Here is a 27,531-nt window from a genome sequence, read left to right as displayed (position 1 = left end):
TGTGTGACAATGTTTGTTGGCGCCCTCGAGTGACCATCTCCACCACAGATTCCTATTCCCTCACTACCACCAGTTAACAGTGCCCCTCAAATCTCCATAACCAGTCTCTCAGATTTATTTCGTTTTATAGCACCACTCATACCAGTGTGAGGTGTCAGAGCACTTTACATCATACACACATTTAACAGAGACAATCACGCGTGTAAATCAGTGTATAAGAAACACGTTAAATAAGACAGAGGATTACAAGATGTAAGAGTCACATGTCATCCATACTTTACTGATAGGCAGATATAGTCCTTGGTCTGGAAAAGCACAAATTTAGAATTTAAAACATAACACTAATTGTTAGGGGTTTTCTTCAATAGTAATAATTCATTTTTACCCAAATGAACCTTTTTAGCTAGATCAGGTTAAGGAAAAGCCAGGCAAAAAAGGACATGTAGGTCTAATATAAACCCTGCAGTTTGCATGCAGACCTTTGATGACAGTTAATACCTCATTGTTCTCTATTAGGATTCTAACTTATAAACTGGAGTGGAGAAGTGTGGCTCAATGGTTAGAGCGGCAGACCCTGATGCAGAGGTCTAGCCCGGGACCAGGGTTCAATTCCTTGCCTCGGCGGGTCTTGGGCTAAAAAATTCCACGGACCTGATAATTCTCACCTCGGTGCCTATTCCAATCATGGAGTCCCACTCTGCAACTCTGGGCAATAGCTTGCTTAATCTCCACAACAGCCCCCACAACGCTAAGGATGCCTGGCCTCCACCTTGGGGTTGCCCAGGAGTGGACACCTCACAGGGAAAGCCAGGATGGGTTCCACAGCGGTATTCGTACAAGCGCCTTGAGACCCTTGCGGGTGAGTAGTGCGCTATACACGTATCAATTTACATTTTACAATTTAAACTTCAAAATAACAAATATCTCTCTGACAATAGCAGTAACCTATTTACCTAATAATATTACATGCATTTTGCAATCTGCATGGAACACGTTTTTAGCAGCAGGCATAGTAACCCTCTGAGCTAACTTACGAGTAGTCAAACTTCCACTAGACAAAACTCCTTCTCTCTCCAGGAAGAACATTAATCACCGGAGTAATCTTGACATTTTTATTGATATCTGAAAATTGCTGGAGGGAAGGAACGAGGCAGCAGGTGGTTTTTAAGCCATAATATATTTGCGGTGGCACTGATCGCACCGCCCTAGAGCCAGCCCTGACGGACCTTGTGAGCAATAACGGTATTTTTTGGCTTTTTGGCAGGACCGGCTGGGGAGCTCAGAAAGACATGCCAAAAGTTTATTTTTGCAAATGCACTTGCAGGGTTAAATACACGTGCAGATGCGAAGGGAAGATCATCCCGATGGGGAGATTAAAATAACGGAGGGGAGATTAAAACAACAGCACAAACTTTCTCACAGCTGCAGCCAGGCTTTTAGTTACCGTAATTACCTAAAAAAGGCGCATTCACTAAGATTGCATATTCCAATCGGATAATAACTGCTTTGTGATTATATTAGAGGCACAAGGGTTAAAGAGAATGTCTACTTGTCCGGAGGACTAAGCAGACAATAAAACTTCTTGTCCGCAACAAGAATCCTCATGTCCAGGGCGTCGGGCGATACAAATTCCCCACCCCTGTATATATATATATATATATATATATATATGCATGTGTACATATATATATATATATATGTATTTATATATATATATATATATATATATATATGTATTTATATTTTTTTTTTTTCACAGAAAAAAACATAGGTTTCAGGCACGTTATAGTTAGAAATTAGCATTTAAAAAACCTTAAAAATTCACTGAAAAAACCATAGGTTTCAGGGATGTTATAGTTAGTTGGACATTTCACTCGGACAAAACCATTGAAATTCCCCTGTTATAGTTAGTTCAGCTAACTATAACTCGCGCCCCCACAATGCACTGCTGATGATGTCACTTATTACATCATTTATGACATGGTCAGCGACATCACTGATGACATCACTGATGACATCTCAAATGACATCACTGATGACATCATCCAGTGACTGTGTGTTCTGTAAAATTTGAATATGTTTTATATATATGTCAAGGTGTATTGAAGAATGAGCGGGTGTATAAGTACCTGGATGAAGGATTTAGTAGGTGTGTAACTGACTGTATAAGTGAGTGATTAAATGTGTTTTACTGAATGCATGGGTTAGTTACTAAACTGTCTGAATGTGTGTGTCAGTATGTCTGTTGTGTAAGCTGTTGCATGTGTTGGTCAATAACCACATGAGTGTCTATATGGGTTATTGATTGGTTGACTGAGTATTTGTATGGGAGACTGAGTGTGTGTGTGGGTGGGTAAGAGATGTGTTACTGTGCATAGATGTGTGAGTGGTTGATTCACTGGATGTATGGGTTCAAAATTGCATGTGGAAACAGCTGTACGGGCGGGTGAGTGTGTGTATGGGTGTGTTGGTGAGAGATTGGATGTCTCAGTGGTACATGTCCAAGTAACTATATAAGTAAAAGGCAGTGTATGTGAGAGTTGGAGAATATAAATGACTATACTTGAGAGTCAGTGATTGTGAGAGTAGCTGTATGGATGAGTGTGTACTTGTCTCAGTGATTGTAAAAGTATATGTGTTAGTATATGTTTGAATAAGTGAGGTGGTGTGTGTATAACTGTAGAGCTGTGGAAATGGGAGTGTAATTGATTCTTTGCATGACTGACTAGGTGTGTGAGTAACTCCATGGATGAGTGGCAGTGTGGCAGTGTTTGTACAGGTGTATGAGTGTATATGATAGTGTTGTATTGATGAGTGACTGTTTGTATGAGTGATTGTATGGGTGAATGAGATGTGTGTGTAGACCTAGGAGTCAGTGAGTGAGTATGTAGTAACTGGTATTGTTGTGTCGATCGTTTCGAAAATGGTAGTCTATATTTTACAGTGGGTGTATCAAAGGTTATATTAGAGTGTGAGGCGGTGCATCAGATTTTGATGTGGATAATGTCATCAATGATGTCATATGAGATGTCATCAGTGATGTCATCAGTGATGTCACTGACCATGTCATGAAGGATGTAATATGTGACATCATCAGCAGTGCATTGCGGGGGCGCGAGTTATAGTTAGCTGAACTAACTATAATGGTGGAATTTCTATGGTTTTGTACGAGTGAAATGTCCAACTAACTATAACGTCCCTGAAACCTATGTTTTTTCAGTGAATTTCAAAGGTTTTTTTAATGCTAATTTCTAACTATAACATGCCTCAAACGTATGGTTTTTTAAGTGAATTTCAATGGCTTTTTAAATGTTAATTTCAAACTATATCGTGCCTGAAACCCATGGTTTTTTCAGTGAATTTCAATGGTTTTATAATTGCTAATTTGCCTACAAAGTTAGGACATGTGAAGAAAGAGGAAGAGGAAAAGAGGAAGAAAAGTGCAGAGAGAGTCAACAGAAGTTCAGAAAGACAAAGACAAGTGCAGGAAGAAGCAAGAGATGTGCAGAAAGAACCAGCAGAGGAGCAGAAAAGTCCTCCTGTGCCCCCAACTTTTTAAGAAGGGTACTGGTGGTAACTGACTCTGACTAACCAGGACCGGAGCTAGTGCTATGCTAAAAGACACTTAAAATACAGTGAAAACACCTACATACAGTAAGGAACACTATGTGTTGGGGTACCCCTGCGATTAGCATGACCTCCTCTGTATTTGCCATGAGTTAGTGCCTAGGTCATTGCATAAGTACATGGGTATTGAGTGGATGATTAGAGTACTGCAAGGAGAGTGCATGGTGAATTTATAAGTGCTTGGGTTTTAGCGAAGTGATTGGATAAGTACATTGAGCTGGCTTGGTGATTGGAGGAGTACATGGGCAGTGACAGGGTGATGGCTGGACTGCATGGGTACTGCTCAGGGTATTATAGCAGTGCATGAGTTAGTGCATGGGTCATTGCGTGAGTGCATGGGTAGTGACTGGATGATTAGAGTGCTACAAGGAGAGTGCATGGTGAATTTGTAAGTGCTTGAGTTTTGGCGGAGTGATTGCATAAGTACACACATGTCACATCAGGTTCCGCCCCCTCCCTTCACCACTGTACAAACGCACTCCCTCGCGGGTTTTAAGTTGGGGTATGAATTCCACTTGAATCATGAGGGTCCCTGGGGGCCAACTAGCCCATCATGTACCTCCAGTAAGCACCACAGAGCTGCGTTGCAGAGAGGTATATATATATATATAGATTATCGATGAATGTACTTTCTGTACTGTTAGTGCACCACATTACATTCATAATGTTACATCACATGAGTAAATGACGCCATATGTGAAGAAATATATATATTTGGCCTGGTCAAACATGAAAGGGAATGCCAAAATTATGCTGCTCCAGATTCAACACTTAGGGGTCCATTACGATGTCGGGCGGATTGCCCCCGCCAGGCTGGCGGTAGCCACCGCCGGCCTGGCGGGGGCAATCCGCCCGACATCTACTCCCGAATGCCCCCCCACCATATTTGCATTGCGGGGGGACCGTGGCGGACGGAAAGACCGTCCGCCGCTTTTCCGCCCCGGTCGCCTTACGGCCGGGCGGAAAAGGGTTAATATGGTGGCGGTGTCTCATAGACACCGCCAGCCATATTAGTATGGGCCAAATCGGATGCCTTTCCATGGTGGCGATGCTGCCACGGAAAGGCATGCGGTCTTCACTCTGGGGGCCCCCTGCGGGCCCCCAGAGTGAAGGAGGGGTGGGGGGTGCACACGGGGGGTATACCTGAGGTACCCCCCAGCATTTGCATGAACAAAGCGGCAGGCACCGCGCGGTGCCTACCACTTTGTTTATGCAAATGCACGCATTCATTTTTAACATTGTGGCGGGCGGTGCAGTGAGCACCGCCCGCCACAATGTTAGAAATGGGGGATGCGCCCGCCACTGTGGAGGGTGCATCCTAATGCAGACATCGGGACCCCCGGCCTTAAGGCGGGCAGTCCCATTTTCCGCAAGGTGCCCGCCCGCCATCCTAATGGGGCCCCTAGTGTTCCAATTCACCAGCTGAAAAAAGATGTCATTCCATGAGAATGGAAATAGCTAGAGAAGAGGGAAACAGAGGGTCCCTAGTTGGTCCGTGCAGACATGATACTCTCGCATTCTACTGGTAAAGAATCAGGGATGGAAAAGATGTGATTCAGAATAAGCCGGTGGTCCACAAGATTGATCGTTTCCTCAAGAAAGCTGATGCAGTGAACATTTTGTAGCAGTAAGCATGCCAGCGGTCTACACCTCACAGTCCAGTGTGAAGCATCAAAGTCTGAATTCAGTGCCAAACTGTTCCCAGGTTGCCTGTAACATTAGTACTTCCTGGTAATAAGTGATTTCAATGTCCATTTTGAAAATACGGAAGATCCTGTGGTTAAACATCTGAAAAGCGATATGCAGATCCTTCAGCTTTAACAATGGATCGAAGGACCCACTCACATCTCTGGGCATACACTTGATCTCCTATTTTTTGACATAGAATCCATAAATATCTCTGGGATTATGCCCCTTTCCTGAACTGACCACTCTTTAATCTACTTTTCTTTTATTCTGCCGGCTAAGATAACCAGCCTAATCACACCTTCAACAGTGGTGAAAAGGGCGTGCAATCTTATTACCCCTGATTTGCTTGCTTCCCACTACTCTTTAAGAGATCCAACTGCCTCAAGGTTACTCCCTGAACCAGTAGAGGTTGAAACATTACATTCATAAATTACTAACCCATTGCATCGATGTGACACCAGGATAGGAAGCAAATCAAACGGAAAAACAAATGATATTTGCTTGATTTTAGATTATTAAAAAGAAAATGTAAATCATTGGAACACAAGTGGAGATTGACCATAGAAAATAATGAAAGGCTAATATAGAAAGCAGAGCTCAAGATTCATCATAATGTCCTTAAATGCGCTAAGAAATCTTATTTCGTGAAACAAATTGATGTAAACTGTAAATCAACTAAAGAGCTATATAAATTAGTGAATAAACTTTGTAAACCAGACAGTATGTCCCAAACTCTGACCACCTTGGCAGTCAATTATGAGGAAGTCAGCAACGTCTTTGTCGATAAAATATCCAAAATCTATTCCACATTCAAAAACCAGTCTACCGTAGAGGATACAGACTGGGAAACCTTGGCTCTCCGCCCCAAAGCGCGTTCTCACTTAAGTAATCTTGTTCCGTTCACAGAAGAGCAAGTAGCAAAGGCGGTGACAGAGGTCAATATGGGTCCGCGCTTGACCCATTCCCACATTTTATAATTTCTCATCCAATATCGGTTATATGCCCTTATGTAACTCAAATCTTTAATAAGTCCCTAGACTCTGCTGTGTTTCCGGATTCTTGGAAACAAGCTATTGTATCCCCACTGTTAAAAAGATTGTGCGCGGAAGTCTTTAATCCTGTGAGCTATCGACCAGTCTCTCAAATCCAGTATCTGTCCAAAGTGCTAGAGCGGTTGGTCAACAAACAATTAGTTGACTTTTTAGAGACTAATGAGCTCTTGGATCCTTCACAGACTGGAGAGCTATGAACAGCACGGAGGCTACCTTACCAGTGGTATTAGATAATATCAGACTCCTGGTGGACCAGGGCAAAGCCGCCGCCCTGATCCTCTTGGTCGTGTCGACGGCCTTCAATACCGTATCTCAAGGCCTCCTGTTGAGCATTTTCCACGAAAAAGGACTGCACCGCAAAGCTCTACAATGATTTAGTTCCTTTTTATGTAACAGAACTCAAAGAGTAAAAATTGTCTCCTCTAACCCAAGAACAATCAATTGCAGTGTCCCACAAGGAGCCTCCCTGAGTCCAACCCTTTTCAATGCTTATGCTTCCTCTTTGGCTAAGATCGGCAAGAAATGGGGCTTTAATATCTGCTCTTATGCAGACAACAGGCAGCTACTTATAGCCATTGAAGAAAGGTATGAGGACACAAGGAGAAACTTGATTAACTATCTTTCAGAAACGGCAAATTAGATGACAGATCACTGTATGAAGCTAAATGCTGAGAAGTCAGAGATACTGCTTTTTGAAGGAGCTCACCTTGTTGGGATGCAACCTGGGGCCACAGTCACTAGGATCTGCTCCAGAGTCCAAACGGGTTTTAAAAAATCTGGGCATCCTGGTGGACAGTGCATTAACCATGCAAGATCAAGTCCGAGTTCTGTGTGCGAAATGCTTTGCCATGCTAAAGTTACTAAGGAGACTTTTCTTATGGATTCCTTTGAGCTGTAGGAAAACCATTACTCAGGCCTTATTGACCAGCAAACTGGATTAAATGAATGCGCTCTATGTTGGCATGGCACATTTCTTATTCTCTTGACTGCAGGTGATTCACAATGCAGCTGCCAAGGCGCTTCCCTGGCTGCCTGTGCACCAAAAGGCTAAGTTTAAGCTCCTGTGCCATGCACATAGAGCCTTACACAAACTTGGTCCCCGTATCCTGCAGGACATAGTAGAATTTTATGTTCCCAAATGAAATCTACGGTGTTCATATTACACTCTGGTTAAAACCAGACGCATAAATAAAGTCAGAGGGAGGGGGTCGCTCCTTCGCTTATCTGGCGGCCGCTCATTGGAATGAACTTCCTTTAGACCTTCGTCAACTGACGACTATATGATATTTAGGAAGAAGCTGAAAACACAGCTATTTCCTAGGATAGAATTACTGACGCCTCTCAGTCTATCACTCAGGTTCCACCTGCTGAAGTCTCTGGCATCTAATCATCTACATTACAGGTTCTCAGCTGTCCTAGCTCTGTGACGTCCCTTGGGATGAGTGTTATGCTCTATAAATACAATACAATAAAAAAGTGAGATGAAGATCCCTAGCCAACTCTGAAATGTTCCATAGAAGACGACCCACTCTGAAGAGTCAAAAGCCTTCACGGTTTCCAAGAAGGCAGCAACTACACTAATCTCTGGGTGGAGTTGGTGCATGAGGGCAAACAATATGTGCAAATTATTGAAGGGAGAGTGTCCTTTCATAAAACCACAACAGCAGAGCCAGTATCTTTCACATAAGAAAACAATCTAATGGAGATAATCCTATCTAAAATCTTATTATCAGATTAGCAAGAGGCAGAGGTCTCTAATGATACGGAGAGTTGGCGGAAACAGGCCTGTCAAAACAGCATCCTCAAACATGGCTAAAAAACAGGAGACAAAATGTCATAATGCTTCCTATAGAGCTCAGTGGTAAATCCATCTGACTCAAGTGCCTTACCTCTCAGTAGGTCCCTGCTTGCATTGAAACTCTTCAAGTGAGATAGCTTCACCAATGTCTCCCAGTCTGTGTTCTTCAGTTAGGAGAGTGGGAAATCTTCTTTTTTTAGAACATATTTTTATTGATTTTGCTCAACAGATATCAATATAGTGTAAGGCAACATATAGACTGTCTATTTGTAGAGTTTATGTAATTTGTGTTTACAGTAGTTATACATCAGGTCTCAACAGAGTTCTTAGGGAGTCTATACAAGCTGTGAAAAACATTATGACATTTTTTGGTACAAATAATTAGATCCATAGTTTCGAAACAATGTACATTCCCATCATACGAGTTCTTCTGATCTAAACACAGCCACATTATGACATTGAAATTTGCAGTCATATCTTCACATTTTACATCGAAGCTACAATAACAAACTCCCCTATCCCTCCCACCCCCTGGTGCTCGCCCGCTTCCCGAGTAATAGCATAGTCACATGCTTAATCCATCTCCTGTGCACCCATTTCCTCTGTAATACACTATACATGTTTCCCACCCCTTCCGTGATGTGAGAACAGTGCCATCACAGACATTTGCAGTCCTCCCTATTCCTTGGGGGTTCAGGTAAGGAGCATCTATGCGTTCTCAGTATGATAGTATTTCTATCGCTATATATTCTTCCATCATCATATTCCAAGCCATAGATATCGATGTTTTACATAGGCCCCTGTATTCTTCCCTTTGTAGTTCAGACCCCTCTGCTTTACTCCATTTGATCAGTTCCGCATGCCACTCCTGTAAGGATGGAGCCCTAGTGGCTTTCCACCGTATTGTGATGTTTCTTTTTGCTAGGAGCAGTGCAAGGTTAGCAAATTTATGAGTTGGATTACCCTTCTTCCCACGGGGTCCCAGGCCTAGTATACAATATTCCATTGTGTCATTGTTGCGTATGGGGGCGATGGTCATCAGTATCTGACACACTGACATCCAGTAGTGTCTTAATCTTGGGCAGTCCCACACCATGTGTTCCAGTCCTGCGTTGGGTGCATGACAACGGGAGTAGGAGTCTTCTGCTCCTGGGAATATGGTGCTCAGCCTGCGTGGGGTCAAATATGCTCTGAGTAACAGCATCAATTAAATGAATTTGAATTTGGGATTGCGAGACACCTTCTTGGGGTAGCCTAATATGGTGTCCCATTCTTTATCTGTAAAATCACTACCCATTTCTATTGCCCATCTGTCCCGGAGTGGCTGCAACGAGATGGCCGCTGTGGTGCGGATCCCCCATGATAACCATTTGGTCAAATGTACCACATCCCCATGTCCCATTAAGTACTGCATAGTGATGAATGTGTTTGTAGCGGGTTCGGTACCCACTTGGGCCCATGTGTCTCTAATAAATCTCGAAATACTGGCATGTAAAAGGAACAGTCTATCCGAGGTTCCATGCTCATGTACAAATGCCTCATGTGACATTAGAACCCTTTCCGAGAAGAAGGCCCCCACTATATTAATTCCCGTTTCGGACCACGCCTGCAGAGCACAATTAGTCACCACCCCTGTCTGTAGGAGAATACCCAGCAGCAGGATGGTGGGAGCATATGGTGATGTTCGCTTTGTATATCTCAGTGCATGTTTCCAGTATGTCAGCGCTATTCATAACAGGTGGGGTGCCGTTGTTGGGATGGGAGAAAGAATTATTTTATATTATGGGCCCTGCAGCACGTTTCTTTAAATTGGCAGGTGAAACCTAATACATTCAATGAAACGATACACTAATTCCTTAGTATTCATAAACCAGACCATCAGTAATTTTTCAGTTAGCAATGCATTTTATAATCGATTGGTCTGGACAACTTTGTTTGTCCAGACCAATCGATTATAAAATGCATTGCCAGTGATGGTCTGGTTTATGAATACTAAGGAATTAGTGTATCGTTTCATTGAATGTATTAGGTTTCACCTGCCTATTTAAAGAAACGTGCTGCAGGGCCCATAATATAAAATAATTCTTTCTCCCGTCCCTTCCCCACGATCAATTTGTGTTTTCTGTCGTCATTCCACGTCCCTGAGTGTTTTGTGTTAAATGTGTAGAAGCTCTGTCTTCACTTTTTGGGAGTTTTTGCCCCAACCCTTTCCCTGAATTTTCCCCAAAATTAAGACCGATATTCTCCCCTTTGTCATTTACAATGAATGTATTTGATTGATGTCATAATCTTTTATTGTGTTGTTTTCATTAAAAAAAACTTCTTGCTCTTCTTTAAAAAGAAAGAATCTAATTAAAATAAATTCATTGAATTTTGATAACAAATTCTCGACTGAAAGAGTGGTCTGTGGGAATGGGTTATTTTTAGCCCATTACCCTTGTAAAAAATGTTCAACTAGTGCACAGTACTGGCATTTTGTTTGTTTATTACTATATTGGCGCAGCCTTACTGTGCTTCAGCCAAAACCCTTGTTGCTACTTGTTGGGATCTGGGCCTTGGGTAGTAGGAGTCTGTGGATATCACCTTGGTCCCAGTCTCGATGTGATACACCTATTTCCTGCAAGTTGCGTCCCGCTAACCAATACGCCAGCAACTGCAGTTGGCTAGCGTAGCAGTACGCCTTTAAATCTGGCACTCCCAGTCCACCCTGACCTGTACTCAGTTGTAGTTTCATTAGGCCAATTCGTCTGCGACCTGTACCCCAAATCAGTTCTGTCATTAGAGAGTTCAATAATTTAAAAGTCCCCCCCGGCACCAGCACAGGCAGGTTGGTGAAGTAATAAAGCAGCCTTGGTAAGAGCACCATTTTAGTTATGGCAACTCTTCCAGCCACCGACAGGGGGTGTGAGCTCCAAAACTTAACCTGAGCTCTGAGAGCAGTGACCGCGGGAGTAAGATTGCCTTCTAGCAGGTCTGTTGTATCTCGATAGACCTGTATACCCAGATACCTGAAGGTGTTGGGTGCTATACTGAATTCCTGTTGACCAAAATGCAACGGCCCACTACGTGTGGGGCCGTCAAAAAAGTAAACCTAAGATTTGGCGGCGTTGATCGTGAGGCCAGACAACTTCTCGCTATTCCTTTACACCCGGATAGGGAGCGGATCCTATGCAATAGGGGTTCCAAAGCCGAAATGAACAATAAAGGCCAGAATGGGCATCCTTGCCTGGTGCCCCTAGCCACTGTGTATTGTTGTGATATATGTTGTCCTGTGCGTGCGCGTGCTGTGGGGTTCGTGTATAATAGCCGCACCCAGGCAATATTTTCGGCTGGTATGTCAAACCTGGTAGAGCATGTAGTCCCAGTGTAACAAATCGAATGCCTGCCATAGGTCAAGTGATACGCATCCCTCTGCTGTCCCCGAGCCAAGTATACCTGTCATAATTTGATTCAGGTGTCTAATATTAAGCGCCTTATCAAATTCGGGATAAATTGACAGAGCCTGTTGGACAACAGTTTACTCAGAATTTTATATATCCGAGTTGACTAGCGATAAGGGTCTGTATCATGACATATCAGAACCGCCTCTCCCAGGCTTTAATAATGAGACCATGGTCGCCTGTAACGTTGTGAGGGGGAGCACCCCCGCCTTCAGTGATTCCTGATATAGGCATTGCAGGTGTGGTACCAGTAAATCAGTGTATATCGCATAAAATTCGACAGGCAGGAGGTCGTTACCAGGGGTTTTATTACGTGGTAAAGCTTTAATCGCCTGCGTCATTGTGACCTACTGATCGTCTATGGAGGTGCTCTTAATAATCTTTAAATGCAGTGTTGATTTCCAGTTGCGTGTTGACGATACCACCTTCAGCAGTCCGGACCTCTAAAATGGGGGATGGTGTGGGAGCGTTTTTAATCAGTTTTGCCAGTAGGGGGCCGGCTCTGTCTGCATGTGCGTGTTGCTTCTGCGTGTAGAGTCGAAAATCTAGTATTCGCAGCTCCTCTAAGAGCTCCGCATACTGTATGTTGGCTTCCTGCAGCTGTGTTAGTTGCTCATTTGTCCCCGCTGCCTCCCCTTCAAGTGTGCTCAGTGTGCCTTCCATTTCCATTAGCCGGTCTATGAGTGTGAGCCTGACTCCTGACTTTGTACCAATTGCCACTCTCCTTATAACTATTTTGAAGGCGTCACATTCTAGTTGACGTGTACTAGCAGACCCTGCATTCTCTGACAAATAATTAACAATCGCCTCTAATATCTTGCTACGGAGGACCTGGTCTTCCAACAGTAAGGGCTGCAATCTCCAGGTCGGTATCGGGGTCGGATCCTACCCCACTGTAGGGATAACTCCCCTGGATTATGATCCGACGATGTCTTGCCCATGTGTAGCATGCCATCAATAGAACCAAGCAGTGCTTCAGAGCAAAAACATCTGTCTATTCTGGGTGTCTCGGGTTTTTCACTCGCCAGGTGTTGTGCAGTCCCCAACCCCCGGTCCATCCCCTGAGTGCTTCCGCTTGTTTTCGACTCTCCGCCGCATGTAGCGGGGGGTGCGCCCTATTCAAATCAATATCCAGCATGGCATTAAAGTTACCCCCTAGTACTCAGTGGTAATCGGACCAGTCCGTCAGAGCCACGCTAAGGGTATCCAGTTATCTATCTTGGTCGGTGTTCTGGGCATATATACTCCCAAGGATAATGTGTGCCCCATCTAGTAAGCCATGCAGCAGTACATATCTGCCGTGCAGGTCCACACTTTGCTCTAGTAACTTAAAGGGTACAGTATTTCGCACCCAGATCGCCACCCCCGACCAAATGCGGAATAAGCAGTGAAAAACAATTGTCCCCTCCATTTCTTCCGCAATTTTGACGCTTCATCGTGATTCAGGTGAGTTTCCTGAAGGAAAGCTATGTTTATCCTTCTCCTATTCAGCTGTGCCAGAATACGATGCCTCTTATGGACCGAGCCCATGCCCCTTACATTCCAGGTGCAATATGTATACTTATTATGTGATGTCATTTTGAAACAGAAGGTGTGGTGTCCCTGCAACATGTGAATTTCTAAGCCAGTGAGATGTCATGGATGTGAGGGGCGAGCATGCATAACCAACTACATTCCCCAATACTAGGTTCCCCCAAAAAAACAACAGAGGACCAAACTTCAAACATAAGTCCAACATGGACTCCAAATAAGAAATACCAGAGTGCATTCGCTAGGGGGAGAAGGTACCAACTGCCCCATTCCGGTCGGGCATTACACCGCACAACCAAAGAATGAATTTATTAATCCCATATATTCCCCCTACAGCTCCAATATCTGGACCTTCAAATTTAGCTTTCGTGAATAATAAAGCAAAGCGAAATCCGGAATATCATATACGTTACCACTCCCGACCATCCCCGAACCACAGTTCTAGTAGTCCCTGGCCATTTGTGCAGTGATGGAAGGAAACAGTGTCAGGCTCGTTTCAGATTCAGAGCGCATTGTCGGTGCATCTGATGACTGCGACAAAGCAGCTGTATTCTGGGCATCATGCGCTGCCAGCGCCGCCGCTGTCAAAAGAGCATCAATTTGACTGTTTGTAATTTGTTCTGGAGTTGGGCTATTGTCCGCAGTTTCCATGTCTCTTCTGTTTTCAACCATGTAACTACCAGAATCCCGTGGTGTGAACATCCGGCGCAGTGGCCCGACGGGAGCGAGATCTGTGATGCCGCTGGTGTAAATGTTATTTCCAGCCAATCCGCCACTTCCTCTGAGCTGTCGAAGAAAATAGATTTTTCTCCATAGATAACCTTCAGCCGGGCAGGAAAGAGCAGTGCGTATTTCAGGTTACGGGCTCTCTTTACCTTCTGGAAGGTGGCCCTGGCTTTCTGTACCGCCAAAGTAAAATCTGGGTAGAGAGATCGTTTTGTTCTCGAAGCGTATAGGGGCATTTTCTCTAGCCACTCTCAGGATTGTGTCTCAATCTTTATAGTTCAGGATGCGTGCAATCAGTGGTCATGGCAGTGCACCCGGCTGATGCGGTTTTGGCGGAACTCTATGCGCTCTCTCCACACTATAGAGGGCTGTCAACCCTTCCTTTGCCACGTGTTCCCATTGCCAATGTTCCACGAATTGGGTGGGATTAGTTCCCTCGCTTCGCTCTAGGATACCAAGAATTCTGACATTATTATATCGGAACCTTCCTTCCGCGTCATCCACCCTGTCTTGCAAGCCCTTCAACTTGCGCTGGTGGGTGTTTTCTGTCACCGCGGTGGTGAATCCGCATCCTCCGGACCGGCGGTGGCTTCCACCGGCCCGGTAAATGCGGATTCACCGCCATCATTATCGACCCCTATGTCGGGACAGTGTAATGGAGAGGAGAATCTACTGATCCCGCTGCTGTACATTTTCATTGTTATGTAAATCCTAGAGCCAATCTTCGGCAGTCCGTGCGCAATTTTACTGCATGTATGTGAGGAGAATGTGTACCACATGTATGATTTTTTCAAACGTAACTTTATTGGCAAAGGAAGATATTACAGAGATAACGTATATGAATCACTGACAGAATATGGACTACAGAAATATCGACGTCAAAAATATCGGAGACGAAATATCGATGTAAAAAAGTAGCGAAGTCCTATCTAATTTATGGTAAGTACAAAAATATCAGGAAAAAAAATATCGTCAAAAATATTGTTGTTAAAAATATCGTTTTTTTTAAATATTTACAAAATAATGTAAAATAAAGTAAATAATACACATAATTAAAAGAAACATAGTTGAAAATATTTTAAAATGTTTAAAATTATAATACATATAGGGGTCGATTCAGATTCGGGAAAAACCGCTCCGAATAGCCGTTCAGAGCGTTTTTCCCGTACGAATCGTACCCTGCAACGTCCCGTTTACGTACGTCGAAGTACGATTCGTACCAGGAGCCGGACTCCGTACAAATCGTACAGAGACCGTACGACTCGAATCCCCGTACGAGTCTCCGTTGGAACCCGCTGTACGCAACATCTGTACGGCTCACTGCTGGTTTATACGACCCAGCAAGTACGATACGTGTCAGGTACGCACCGTATGACCCTTTTTTACGGGAGCTGAAAACAGCCGTAAAAGCAGAGTTCGTGCCAAAACAGGTACGGAACGCCCCCCCTGGGTACGGTGCATACCACCCATGATCGCAGGGGTACGGTGCATACCCCTGCGATCATGGGGTGTACGCACTGTACGGAGAGGGTTCCGGATACGATTCGTACTGACGTTTTTTTTACCGGATCGGAAACGACCCCATAATATAAAAATAAATTAAACATTACCTACTGGCGGTCGCCAGTAGGTATATATAGTTAGGATTTTTTCCCTATGGGATTTTTGAAAATTCTATGTCTAATAACTTTGGCGTTTGTGGACGGAATTGGCTGAAATTTTCTGGAAAATGGAACATTTTGTTTCTGAGCAGCCCCTGAAAATTTGGGGGGGGTTCGTCCAGGGGGGGCCGAGAAAAAAGGGGGGTCCCAAAACGTGTTTTTAACATTGAGTTTTCCATAGGGCGGTTAGCCTCACTTTTAGCCCGAACGGCTGAATGGATTTGCACGAAACTTGGCTAAATTGTAGGGACTGTGTAATATTCTAGGTTTGTTTTATTTCATCTATTACTGCATATTAATACCTTGTCCCTTTAAATGTGACATCTATGTATTCTTAGAACCTTGCTATGATGATTGGGTGCATTCCACTAGGGAATCACTCTACCTAAGACTATGATTGAACTGGTTGGCTGTGTCTGTTATGCCATCTAATAAATCTATCTCCATCAACTGAACCGCCTCCCTTGGATTATTACATAAAAATATTGGCGACGATGCGTGCTGTGTAATCTCCTTGGGCCTGGCCATCAAGAGATAGAACTTCGTTCCTGTTTGTCGTTGACCACCCGTCACTTCGAGGATCAAGTCGGCATTTTCTACTTCAACACAGAGTTGTCACAAGCGGACTCTCTGCAGATACGGAGGTACATTATCAAGCACTGAATTCCTACACATGCGGACATATCAGGAGGGAGTCTCGAGAACCACGTCCTTCGTTGGACTGAACTGACCGACATCAAACAAAGACTGCTTCAAAACTGTAAGACTATTTTTGTCTATTTATCTGTCTCATTACTTGTGGTTACTCGGACTTCTACTTTATTTATTTTCTTTTTCCCTGATATTCGTGCTCTACTTTGGCTTTGACCGTTGCCATTTCAAAAAAAATTACATTTCATACCTCGAGCCCTTCTGTGACTGAAGTTCTGATCTTCTGCGTTCTGTTTCCAGTCCTGTGACGTCTATACAGCCTCCTTGTCCTTGTACACAATTTTGGTTTAATGGTACATATTTTGTTGTTCATACCATTTGCATTACTTTACTGATACTATTGATTCTATTGGTCAAATAATTTTCTAGTTATGTCTACTCTACAGTCAGTCAATCCACCTCCAGCTTTTCTGGAAACTCCTGGCGAACCTTCTATAAGGTGGGAAATTTGGCATGATGCTTTTGAGAATTATCTAGGAGCTATTGGAGCATCTAGATTTCGCCCTGAAAGAAAAAAATGTCTTCTACTACACTCCCTAGGCTTTGAGGGCAGGTCAGTTTACAAACATCTCCCTGATCTACCTATTACAGAAGGTGCTGTTTCTGATGAATATAGTGACACCATTCAGAAACTTCGAATACGTTTTGATAAACAACCTAATCTTATGGTTCGTAGACACACTTTCTTTAAGAGAAAACAAAATGATTCCGAAGATATTGATACTTATATCTCCATTTTACGTAGATTAGCATCTGAATGTAAATTTGAGAACTTCAATGAACAACTTATAAGGGATCAGTTTGTGTGTCATTGCAAGGATAAAAACATCAGACAAAAGTTATTAGCGTTGAGTGACCCGTCTCTTGACGACACTATTAAATTAGCTAAAAGTGTAGAGACATCCATGGTTTCTCTCAAAGAACTCGAGGACAAAGTTATTGAACCTATAAACGCCTTAAGTTTAAATCCTTCTTCTAGGTTCAATAAAAGAAAATCCTTATCTAATCTCACTAAAGTTAAAGTTTGGAATAAAGCTATTTCCTCTCAAATGTGCATGAGGTGTGGCAACTCCCAACACCTTAAAGGCTCTTCTTGTCCTGCATCCAACGTTGTATGCAACTATTGTAAAAAGTTGGGACATTTTGCTAAGGTCTGCCTTAAGTTGAAAAACAAGAAAAGTTTCGATAAACCTGTTGTAGGTGTTGTGGATTCTGATTCTTCTTCAGATTCTGAGATAACAATTGGTGTTGTCTCTGATTTTCCTGATGAATCAATAATCGAAGGTGATCCTGATTCCTGTGTTGACCCCATTATTGATGTGGCTGTTGGTGACAAAATTTTGAAACTGCTTGTAGACTCTGGTGCTAAAATCACCATGATTGATAAGGGTCTATTTGACATTACATGGAATAACACTCGTCCTCTTCTTCCTCCAGACCGTGCTCCTGTGTCTTACGAAGGAAGGAAGATTAATCTCCTTGGCTTCTTTGAAGACATCTTATGTTTTCAGGGAAGGAAGATTAGAGGGAAAATTTATGTTGCAATTAAAGGACTCAATATATTGGGCTGGTTCCATCAGGGTCTTTTCGGAATGACACTTAAACCTGGTGCGAGGGAACAAGTTTTTATTGCTACATGTTCTGATTATTTAGAAATGCTCAAATGCAAATTTCCCTCTGTTTTTAGTTCAAAGTTGGGCAAAATAAAAGGTTTCAAGCACAAGATCATTGTTAAAGAAGGATCAACACCTGTTAAACACAAACTTAGGGGTGTGCCTTTCAGCGTCAGAGATGACTTAAAGAAAGAACTGGAGATGTTATGTGAGAATGGTGTGATTGAACCTACTGAATCCTCTCTTTGGCTTTCGCCTTTGGTCGTAGCCCGTAAGAGGGATGGGAAACTTAGGGTCTGTATTGACCTTCGCTCAGTCAACAAAGAGATTTGGGTAGACTCCCATCCTCTTCCCCGAATTAATGATCTTTTTGCAGCTACCAAAGGAGCAAAGTTTTTCAGCAAACTTGATTTAGCCAGTGCCTACCACCAGGTTGAGCTACATCCCGATTCCCGCCACATCACTGCTTTCATTTCCCCTTTAGGTACGTTTCAGTATAGACGGATGCCTTTTGGTTTAGCGTCGGCCGCTTCGGTCTTTCAGAGAGTTATAGGTAATATTTTGCAAGGTGTTAAGGGTGTGACAGTCTTCCAAGACGATGTTTTGATCTTTGGCAAAGATGTAGGTTCTCATGATTGTGTTTTAGATAACGTTCTTAGTTTATTTCAGGATCATGGTGTTGTTTTGAAACTTGAAAAATGCAAATTTATGTGTACTGAAGTCGAGTATCTCGGCCATATTTTGACACAAGACGGAATTAAACCTAGACCTGGACTTTTAGACGCCATCTCTAAAGCTCCCACTCCATCTGATAAAACTGGAGTTAAATCTCTTCTGGGTATTTGCGAATACTACTCTAGGTTTATTCCCCATTATGCGACCATTGTACGTCCCATTAGTAATCTGTTGAAAAAAGGGGCAAAATTTGTTTGGTGTGAAGATTGTGTCAAAGCTTTTGAAGAAGTGAAAGTTTCCCTAACGTCTGATTCTGTACTTAAGCCCTTTGACCCTACTTTACCTTGTTGTCTTACCGTTGATGCAAGTTGTGTCGGTCTTGGTGCCACTTTAACGCAAAGCGAAGATGGTGTGGAAAGAACCATCAGTTTTGCTTCCAGAGTGTTGAGATCAGCCGAGATTCAATACTCTGTAATAGAGAAGGAGCTTTTGGCTTGCACCTGGGCCATTGAGAAGTTCAGACCGTTCATTTGGGGTAGGCGTTTTTTACTTCAAACCGACCACAAACCTTTGGTTAACATCTTAGGGAGTGGCCTTACTAAGTGTTGTACACCCAGGATTTTAAGAATGGTCACCAGACTCTTACAATACAATTTTGATGTTGTGCATATTGCCGGAGGAAAAAACGTAAGGGCTGATTTTTTGTCCCGATTTCCTCCTGCTGTGTGTGATGACGATGTCGACATCCCATTTTCAAATCTTATTGATGAGGATTGTGATGATTGCTTAGTTGCTTGCGTAGATATTCCTGAGTTACAAGTTTGTTCTGAAGTTGAGTGGAGAAAGGCTTTTGAGAAAGATAGTATTCTTCAAGATGTTTGCAACTTTGTTAAAATAGGTTGGCCACGTGAAAAAGTGTTGTCTGCTTCTCTTCAACCCTATTCTAAAGTTGGACATGAGATTTCCGTTGAGGACGGTATTTTATTGCGCAACGATAAAATTATCCCTCCTTTTGCTTTTAGAAAAGACATCATTGTCAAAGCTCATGACGGCCATTTAGGTTGTTCTCTCACTAAACGAAGGATTCGCGAGATGTTCTGGTGGCCTGCCATGGATTCAGACATTGATAATTTTGTTGCGGAATGTTGTATATGTAAATCTTCTGATAAAAGTCTCAAGACTTGGGTTCCCCCTCTTATGCCAGTTGAATGCCCAGATCGTCCTTGGGCTAAACTGGGTATTGATATAATGGGCCCTTACTCTATGCTCAGTGGGTGTTTCAGGTTCATTCTGGTTTTAGTTGATTATGCTTCCAAATGGCCTGAGTATAAACTAACCAAAGACGCTGATACCAAGAGTGTAATTGAATTTCTTTGTGATGTGTGGAGCAGGGAGGGTTTTCCTGAAGTGTTAGTTTCCGACAATGGGAAACAATTTGTGAGCCATGAGTTTACCGAATTTCTCTTCAAGTCTGGTGTCAAGCATGTCAAAAGTTCCCTTTATCATCCTCAAGGGAATGGTCTCGTTGAGAGGATGAACAGAGTTGTTGGCGATTGTGTAAAGTGGGCTAGGAGTAGCAACGTTGAGGTCAGTAAAGCTTTGAAAAGCATGATTTGGTTTTACAGGACCACTCCTCACTCCTCCACTAAGATCTCTCCTTTTGAGTTAATGAGAGGTCGGAAGCCTAACACTTCATTTTGTCCTGAGTGGATGTCCAAATGGATTAAGTCAAGTTCAGATGTTTCAAGTCTCATGTCCATTGTTAAAAGTAATGTCTTGCTTGCCCAGTCCAAACAAAAGGAATATTTCGATGTAAGGAAAGGAACGAAAGAAAGTGTATTGGAAGTTGGTGATTGTGTGCGGATTCGAAAGTCTGGGCATATCAGCAAAGGGGAAAGCAAGTTTGGACCTCCTGTAAAAGTTGTTAAAGTTACAGGTAATGCCATACAAGTTGAAGGTGGTTTCTGGTGGAATCTTAATAGAGTTGCAAAAATTATCCGTGACTCTGACGTTCCCTCTAAAGCTAGTACTTCCTCACATGTTTCTGGAAATTCCTCCAATACATCTGTACTCTATAAGTCTTCCTCCGCTGACACTGATACCAGGAATTGAGATTTAGAGAGTAAAATTACAAATGGATGTTGAGAATCAAGCTGTGTTTCCTTCTGCTTTCTTTTCTTTTCTCTTGTATTTTCTTTCTTTCATGATAATTCATTCTTTTAAGAAAAGGAGATGATGTAATATTCTAGGTTTGTTTTATTTCATCTATTACTGCATATTAATACCTTGTCCCTTTAAATGTGACATCTATGTATTCTTAGAACCTTGCTATGATGATTGGGTGCATTCCACTAGGGAATCACTCTACCTAAGACTATGATTGAACTGGTTGGCTGTGTCTGTTATGCCATCTAATAAATCTATCTCCATCAACTGAACCGCCTCCCTTGGATTATTACAGACTGGTAGCCCGATGTGCCTTTTGTAGGTCTCAATATATGTGCTGCAGTGGATTTTGAGAAATTAACGTTCAAAAAAAGATATATATCTGTAAGCGCGGACCAGGCAGCGCCCCGGTTCGCGGACCTTAAGCGTACCAAAACTTCGCGTAGCGAAGCTGATTGGCTCTCCGGTGTCTGTCAACATTCTAAACAGTCCGGAGCGGCCGCCATCTTGTCTCTCGGTAGGATCGAGAGACAAGAGGAGGCCAAAACAAAGGGGGAAATAACCATAAGGGGGCATAGTAGATCCTCGCTGACCCCCTAGGTTTAATGTGGAGGTTTTAAAAGGGCCCCGCGGGGCAAAAAAAAAATATTTTTTTTTTGTTTTTTTGCGTGGGTAGCGCCCGGTACGCGAACCGGGAAGCGTTCTGGGGAGCGTACTACAATGAAAAATGAATGATAGACTTTTCAAATGCTGTATGTTAATTGATTGTTGGATTTGTTGATTATTTTTTATTTTCTTTATCTTCCCAGGGAGCGACAGTTTGCAAAAGCAGCTTTAGCGACACATTTCTGCCGATAAAAGCTGCAAAACTTTTATTGCCTATGTTGATAATATGCCCCTATGTTATTTACATTAGGGCTATATTGTCCAGTATAACAATCAAAATTGCTCTCCAAAGACACCAGGCAAAGCAGACGCTCCCTCAAACAGATCACCAAGCGCAATTTACCCTACTTACAGCCTAGCCTGTTCTCTGTCGAGACTTTAGCAATCTTTAGAGCACAAGATAAGATCTTTTCACATGGAAGAGTCAGACATATTGCAATTCTACTTAAGAAACAAGCATTGGCATAGACAATAGGTCTCGCTTTTGGGACCTTATACGTGTTTAGACATGCAACAGTTGATGTTGCTGCACCAAGGATATTATGCTGCATAACTAAATACTTAGAAGGTCCCAAAGGCGAGACCTATTGGCTATGCCAATGCTTGTTTTTCTTTCACTTCGTTATCTATTTTGTTTTTCACAATTATACCCTCTTCTGTCTTTTTTTCGGTAAATAGATCTATTAAACAGTATCTCTTCTTTACTCCCTATAGCTGTCTTTCTTTTAACATCACTCTCTGTTTACTTTCCTTATACTTACACTTTTTTTTTTTTTTTTTAATTTTTGGGGTTAGCTCCCGGTCCGCGTACCGGGAAGCTAACCCGGGAGCGAACCAAAAGAAATAGAGCTTGCCAGAGTGCTAAACATTGTAGCAATTTTTTTTAAAAGGGAAGGTAGTTCTGAAAAGAACTTTTTTTTTTATATTTTTGTTGTTTTATATTTTTTTTGTATTTTTTGAACATTTTTTGTTTTTTTTGTATTTTTTGAACGATTTTATATTTTTTTTGGTTTTTTTTGGGGGGGGGGAAACAACAAAAAACAGGCGTTGAAAAGGGCTCAACAGGAGCAAAAAAAAATTACTGGGGGCGGTTAGGGCAATCATGGTGTTCATATGCAAGGTTGAGTGCATTGATGCTCATGTTGCCACAAGCTAATAATGCACGACAGCGCGGACAGGTGGCGGACAAGGTCTCGGACGCTGAGGGCAATATTACCCAACTGCAGGGCGAGGTGGCTTCCTTACAGAAGACGGTCACACATCTTACGGCTACTACCCGAGCTTTGGAAAGAAGAGCTGAAGACGCGTAAGGTAGGGCCCGTCGCAGCAACATCAAGGTCCTGTGAGTGCCGGAACGACTGGAGGCGGAAAACGCTGAGCGCTTCCTAGAGACCTGAATCCGCACCCAGCTATGCCCACGCGGCCTCTCCAGCGTATTTGTCATCGAGCGGGCGCACAGAGCCCTGGTCCCCCCACCGCGCCTGGGTGACCCCCCTAGAGCTTTGATCGCAAAGATCCTGAACTATACGGACCGTGATTGTATCTTGAAGGCTGCAAGGGAAGCGGAGTCTCTTGAAATAGAGAACAGCGGAGTGTCCATCTACCCTGATTACACCCAACAAGTACAGGAGCAGAGGAAGTCCTACCTGCGAGTTAAGCAAAAACTCCGAGAGATGAAGCTCCAATACATGCTTTTATACCCGGCCAAGCTCAAGGTGCTCTCACAAGGCCACGCGCACTTCTTTGAATCCCCGGCAGAGGTGTGGGAGTGGCTAGCGATACGGGGGGACAACCTACCCCCCGGAGAGCGTGATGCTCCCCACGAGACGTGGGGGACCCGTCCTCATCGACGACGTCGACCTAGAGGGAGACGTAGATCCGGATCACGGGGTTCCGAGGAGCCTCGAGTCACAGTGGGAGCTGATGGGGCTCTCCTTATGGGATCGTCGTCGCCGGGGGCCGCCTCGGAGTCCCCTAGGGCATCCGCCCTGGGGAAGTTTTGGTCCCGGATACCCTGCAAGATACTATGCTGGATACGGACTCCACGGCTCCAGTGATCCCAGAAACTGGCCTTTCCGAGCCACTATTGGAGGAAGCTCCGGCCTGAGGTACTGTTTTATTTAGGGTTTGATCGTCTTCGCTTTGAGGGACATTTTGGTAGACTATTGCTGGCTCACCGATGCTCCTAACCTCTGCTGGGAGTCCCTGGATGGCTGGGTGGAACGGAGGACTTGCATCTCATTGGACAGAGGTATGCGGGGTGGGGTCCATATATCCTGGATGGGTGACCGCCCCGTCCTGGGGCTGCTACTAATGGACATGCCCGAGGATTGTCCTGGAAAGCTGGGTCCCAAGGGGAGCTGGGAGGGGGGAGGGGGTGGAATTGGGTTGGTTGTGTGTGAGTGTGTGTTGATTGGGTTGGATGGGGTGGCTGTGTACGTCCTTGCACTGGCAGGGGAAGGGCGGGGTAGCATTTTTGGTTGTTGCTGTCTATTTGCTCGTGGGTGGGGGAGGGGGGAGTGTTTCTGAGGAGGTTTTTTCAGAGTTTGAGTGGTTGGGGGAATGGGGGATTGGAGGGAGTTATGGGGGGGAACTGTTTTTGGCATCAAGTGTACCGTTGTTCGAGCCCCTGGGAGGCTGCTTGCAGATGCTAGATTTGGATGCCCGGATGGGCATGGCCAGTGCTTATGGGATACACATTCTTAACTTGGAATGTGCGTGGACTGGGCACCTGCACTAAGAGACACAGGGTACTGTCCTTTCTTCGCTGCCATGGAGTCTCTGTGGCGTGTTTGCAGGAAACACATCTGAATGAGGAGGGTGCTCTTAAGCTAGCAAAGAAGTGGAGGGGTCAGGTGTTCCATTCCTCCTTCTCTATCTATGCTAGGGGGGTCCTGATCTGGGTAGCACCCGGGGTTCCCCTGGCGGTTCAGTTTGCCGAGGCAGATATTGAGGGCAGATATATACTTTTACGGGTGAAGCTGGATGGGAGGGATTTCCTGCTGTTGAATTCCTATGCACCCAATGTGGATGACCCAAGCTTCTTTTCCAACCTACAGGAGCTTATTGTTTCAGATTTAGATGCTCCCCTCCTCTGGTTTGGGGATTTTAATTGTGTACTAGATCCACTGCTGGACAGGCATCCTCCCCGCACGGGCACGTAACCGCGGATGACTGCGCGTCTCCGGGAGGTGATGTATAACCTGGGGGCTGTCAATGTGTGGTGCCTCAGTAATCCGGGACTGAAACTATACACTTGTTACACCCCCACGCACAATACACATAGTAGGCTCGATAGAGTCCTTGCTGCTAATCTCGGGGCATCCCTTGTCACACTCATCAGGCTCCGTTTTTGTCTGATCATTCGCCCGTAACGTGCGTAGTACAATGGGTGGACCAGTCCTCCCGCCCGCGGACCTGGAGGATGCCGGGGGACCTCCTGCGGGATCCGGTGGGTAGGGAACATGTGGAGATGGCCCTGCGGACCTACTTGGACTTAAATTGGGGAGATGGCAACATGCCTTATGCGACCAAATGGGGCGCTCTCAAGGCTGTTGTGCGGGGCGCATGTATGGGCCTGACTTATGGGGTCCGGAGACAGCTGCTCCGAGAGCTCCAGTGTGCTGAGGATCGCCTCTTCCGCTGTCAATCCCTGTCGGAACCGGATGGGTCGGACCTGGACTCTGAGCGTGAGGGCGTTCATGATATCCTTACCCGGCTGGATAGGTTTACCCTCGGCCAATATCGCCAGCGACTCCACCATGAAGGGGACAAGTCGGGCCGCCTGTTGGCCTGGATTCTTCGGAGGGAATCGGCACTGGCACGGATAGTGGCGTTGAGAAACCCCGCTGGGGACATGGTACACTCGGAGTCGGACCTCCTCGCGGTGCTTCGCACTCATCTGCAGGCGGTGTATACCGCGGACCCCCTAGTGACGGAGGCATCATATCAGCCATACCTTCGGGGTTTGACCCTCCAGAAACTCTCTGGGGAGGATGCAGAGGAACTGGACGTTGCCTTGACGTTTCAGGAGGTCAGAGTGGCATTGGCCACCCTGCCGATGGCTAAGGCTCCGGGTGGAGACGGTTTTCCACCGGAGTTTTATCAGGCGTTTGCGGACACTCTCGCCCCTCTTCTCCTGCAGGTTTCCCATGAGGCGCTGGAGCGTGGCACACTCCCACCCACCATGAAACAGGGTGAGGTTTGCATGCTTCTGAAGCCGGGAGGGGATGGATGTGATCCCGCGTCATACCGGCCTATCACTCTAATCAACACCGATGTAAAAATCCTCACTAAGATTTTAGCCACCCGGCTGGCGCCACATATGGCGCACTCAATCAATCAATCAATCAGGTCATTTGTAGAGCGCACTACTCACCCGTAGGGTCTCAAGGCGCTAGGTGGGGGGGGGGGGGTGCCGTTACTGCTCGAACAGCCAGGTCTTGAGCTTCTTCCTGAAGGAGAGGTGGTCTTGGGTCAGGCGCAGGTCGGTCGGGAGTGAGTTCCAGGTCTTGGCGGCCAGGTAGGAGAAGGACCTTCCTCCTGTTGTCGCTCTTCGGATGCGGGGGACGGCGGCGAGGGCGTGGCTGGTTGATCTGAGGAGGCGCTTGGGAGTGTAGAAGTTGATCCGGTTGTTGAAGTAGCTCGGGCCTTGGTCGTGTAGGGCTTTGTGCGCGTGGGTGAGGAGACGGAAGGTGATTCTCTTGTTGACCGGGAGCCAATGCAGATCTCTCAGGTGTCCGGAGATGTGGCTGCGTCGGGGGATGTCGAGGATGAGTCTGGCCGAGGCGTTCTGGATCCGCTGGAGTCTCTTCTGGAGCTTGGCGGTGGTTCCAGCGTAGAGGGCGTTGCCGTAGTCCAGTCGGCTGGTGACGAGGGCCTGGGTGACCGTCTTCCTCGTCTCGGTGGGGATCCACCGGAAGATCTTACGTAGCATGCGCAGGATGTTGAAGCATGACGAGGAGACGGCGTTGACTTGTCTGGTCATGGAGAGGGAGGAGTCCAGGATGAAGCCCAGGTTGCGTGCGTGGTCCGTCGGTTTGGGTGCGGTGCCCAGGGCGGGGGGCCACCAGGAGTCGTCCCTGGCGGAGGGCGAGGAGCCCAGGATGAGGACCTCCGTCTTGTCTGAGTTCAGTTTCAGGCGGCTGGTTGTCATCCATTCGGCTACATCTCTCATCCCTTCGTGCAGGTTGGCTCTGGCGATGGCGGGGTCGTTGGTCAGGGAGAGGATCAGCTGGGTGTCGTCGGCGTAGGAGATTATGTTGAGGTTGTGTTGGCGTGCGATGGCCGCGAGGGGGCTCATGTAGACGTTGAAGAGGGTGGGGCTCAGTGAGGATCCTTGAGGGACGCCGCAGATGACTTTGGTGGCCTCTGACTTGTACGGTGGTAGGCGGACTCTCTGTGTTCTTCCGTCGAGGAAGGAGGTGATCCATTCCAGTGCCTTATCCTGGATTCCGATGTTGCCGAGGCGCTGTACTAGGGTGCGGTGGCAGACAGTGTCGAAAGCCGCGGAGAGGTCCAGGAGGATGAGGGCCTCTGTTTCTCCGTTGTCCATCAGGGTTCGAATGTCATCGGTGGCAGCGATGAGGGCGGTCTCGGTGCTGTGGTTCGCTCGGAAGCCAGACTGTGAGGGGTCGAGGGATTAGGGCACTTAGTCCATCAAGATCAATGTGGGTTCATCCCTGGCCGCAACACCGCCATGAACCTTCGGCGCTTAAACCACGTTCTCCATGAGGTGCGTGATAAGGATGATCCTCAGGTCCTGGTGTCGATAGACCTGGCTAAAGCTTTTGATACTGTCAGCTGGGGGTACCTTTTGGAGGTGCTTCGGGTGGCTGGGGTGGGGCCCCGCTTCTGCGCCTGGATCCGGATTCTCTACAGTGCACCTACAGCCAGGGTCAGACTCGGGGCGGCCCGATCGGAGGAGTGACAACTGGGCAGGGGCACCCGTCAGGGGTGCCCCCTGTCGCCGCTCCTATTCGCCCTGGCGATTGAGCCCCTGGCGGTGTCACTCCGAGCGGAGATGGTCCCCTGGGGGATACAAGTGGGGGATACTGTGCACTTGGTCTCGCTGTACACCGATGGCGCGTTGTTCTACCTGACCTCCCCCCGGGAATCGCTGCCGCTCCTGCTGCAGCACCTAGATCGTTTTGGTGCAGCTTCTGGGCTGCGCCTTAA

The 27,531-nt window shown here is 45.5% G+C and overlaps 1 protein-coding gene across 2 annotated transcripts in view; it reads left to right on the top strand.

Annotated features, from left to right (window-relative positions):
• LOC144768586 (sulfotransferase 1 family member D1-like) overlaps positions 1-27,531 on the top strand; it is a 248,137-nt gene that overhangs the window by 147,054 nt on the left and 73,552 nt on the right. The window lies entirely within an intron of this gene.

The sequence above is a fragment of the Lissotriton helveticus genome, chromosome 7 (assembly GCF_964261635.1).
Source record: "Lissotriton helveticus chromosome 7, aLisHel1.1, whole genome shotgun sequence".
Lineage (NCBI taxonomy): Eukaryota > Metazoa > Chordata > Amphibia > Caudata > Salamandridae > Lissotriton > Lissotriton helveticus.
This window is presented reverse-complemented; position numbering and strand designations above follow the sequence as displayed.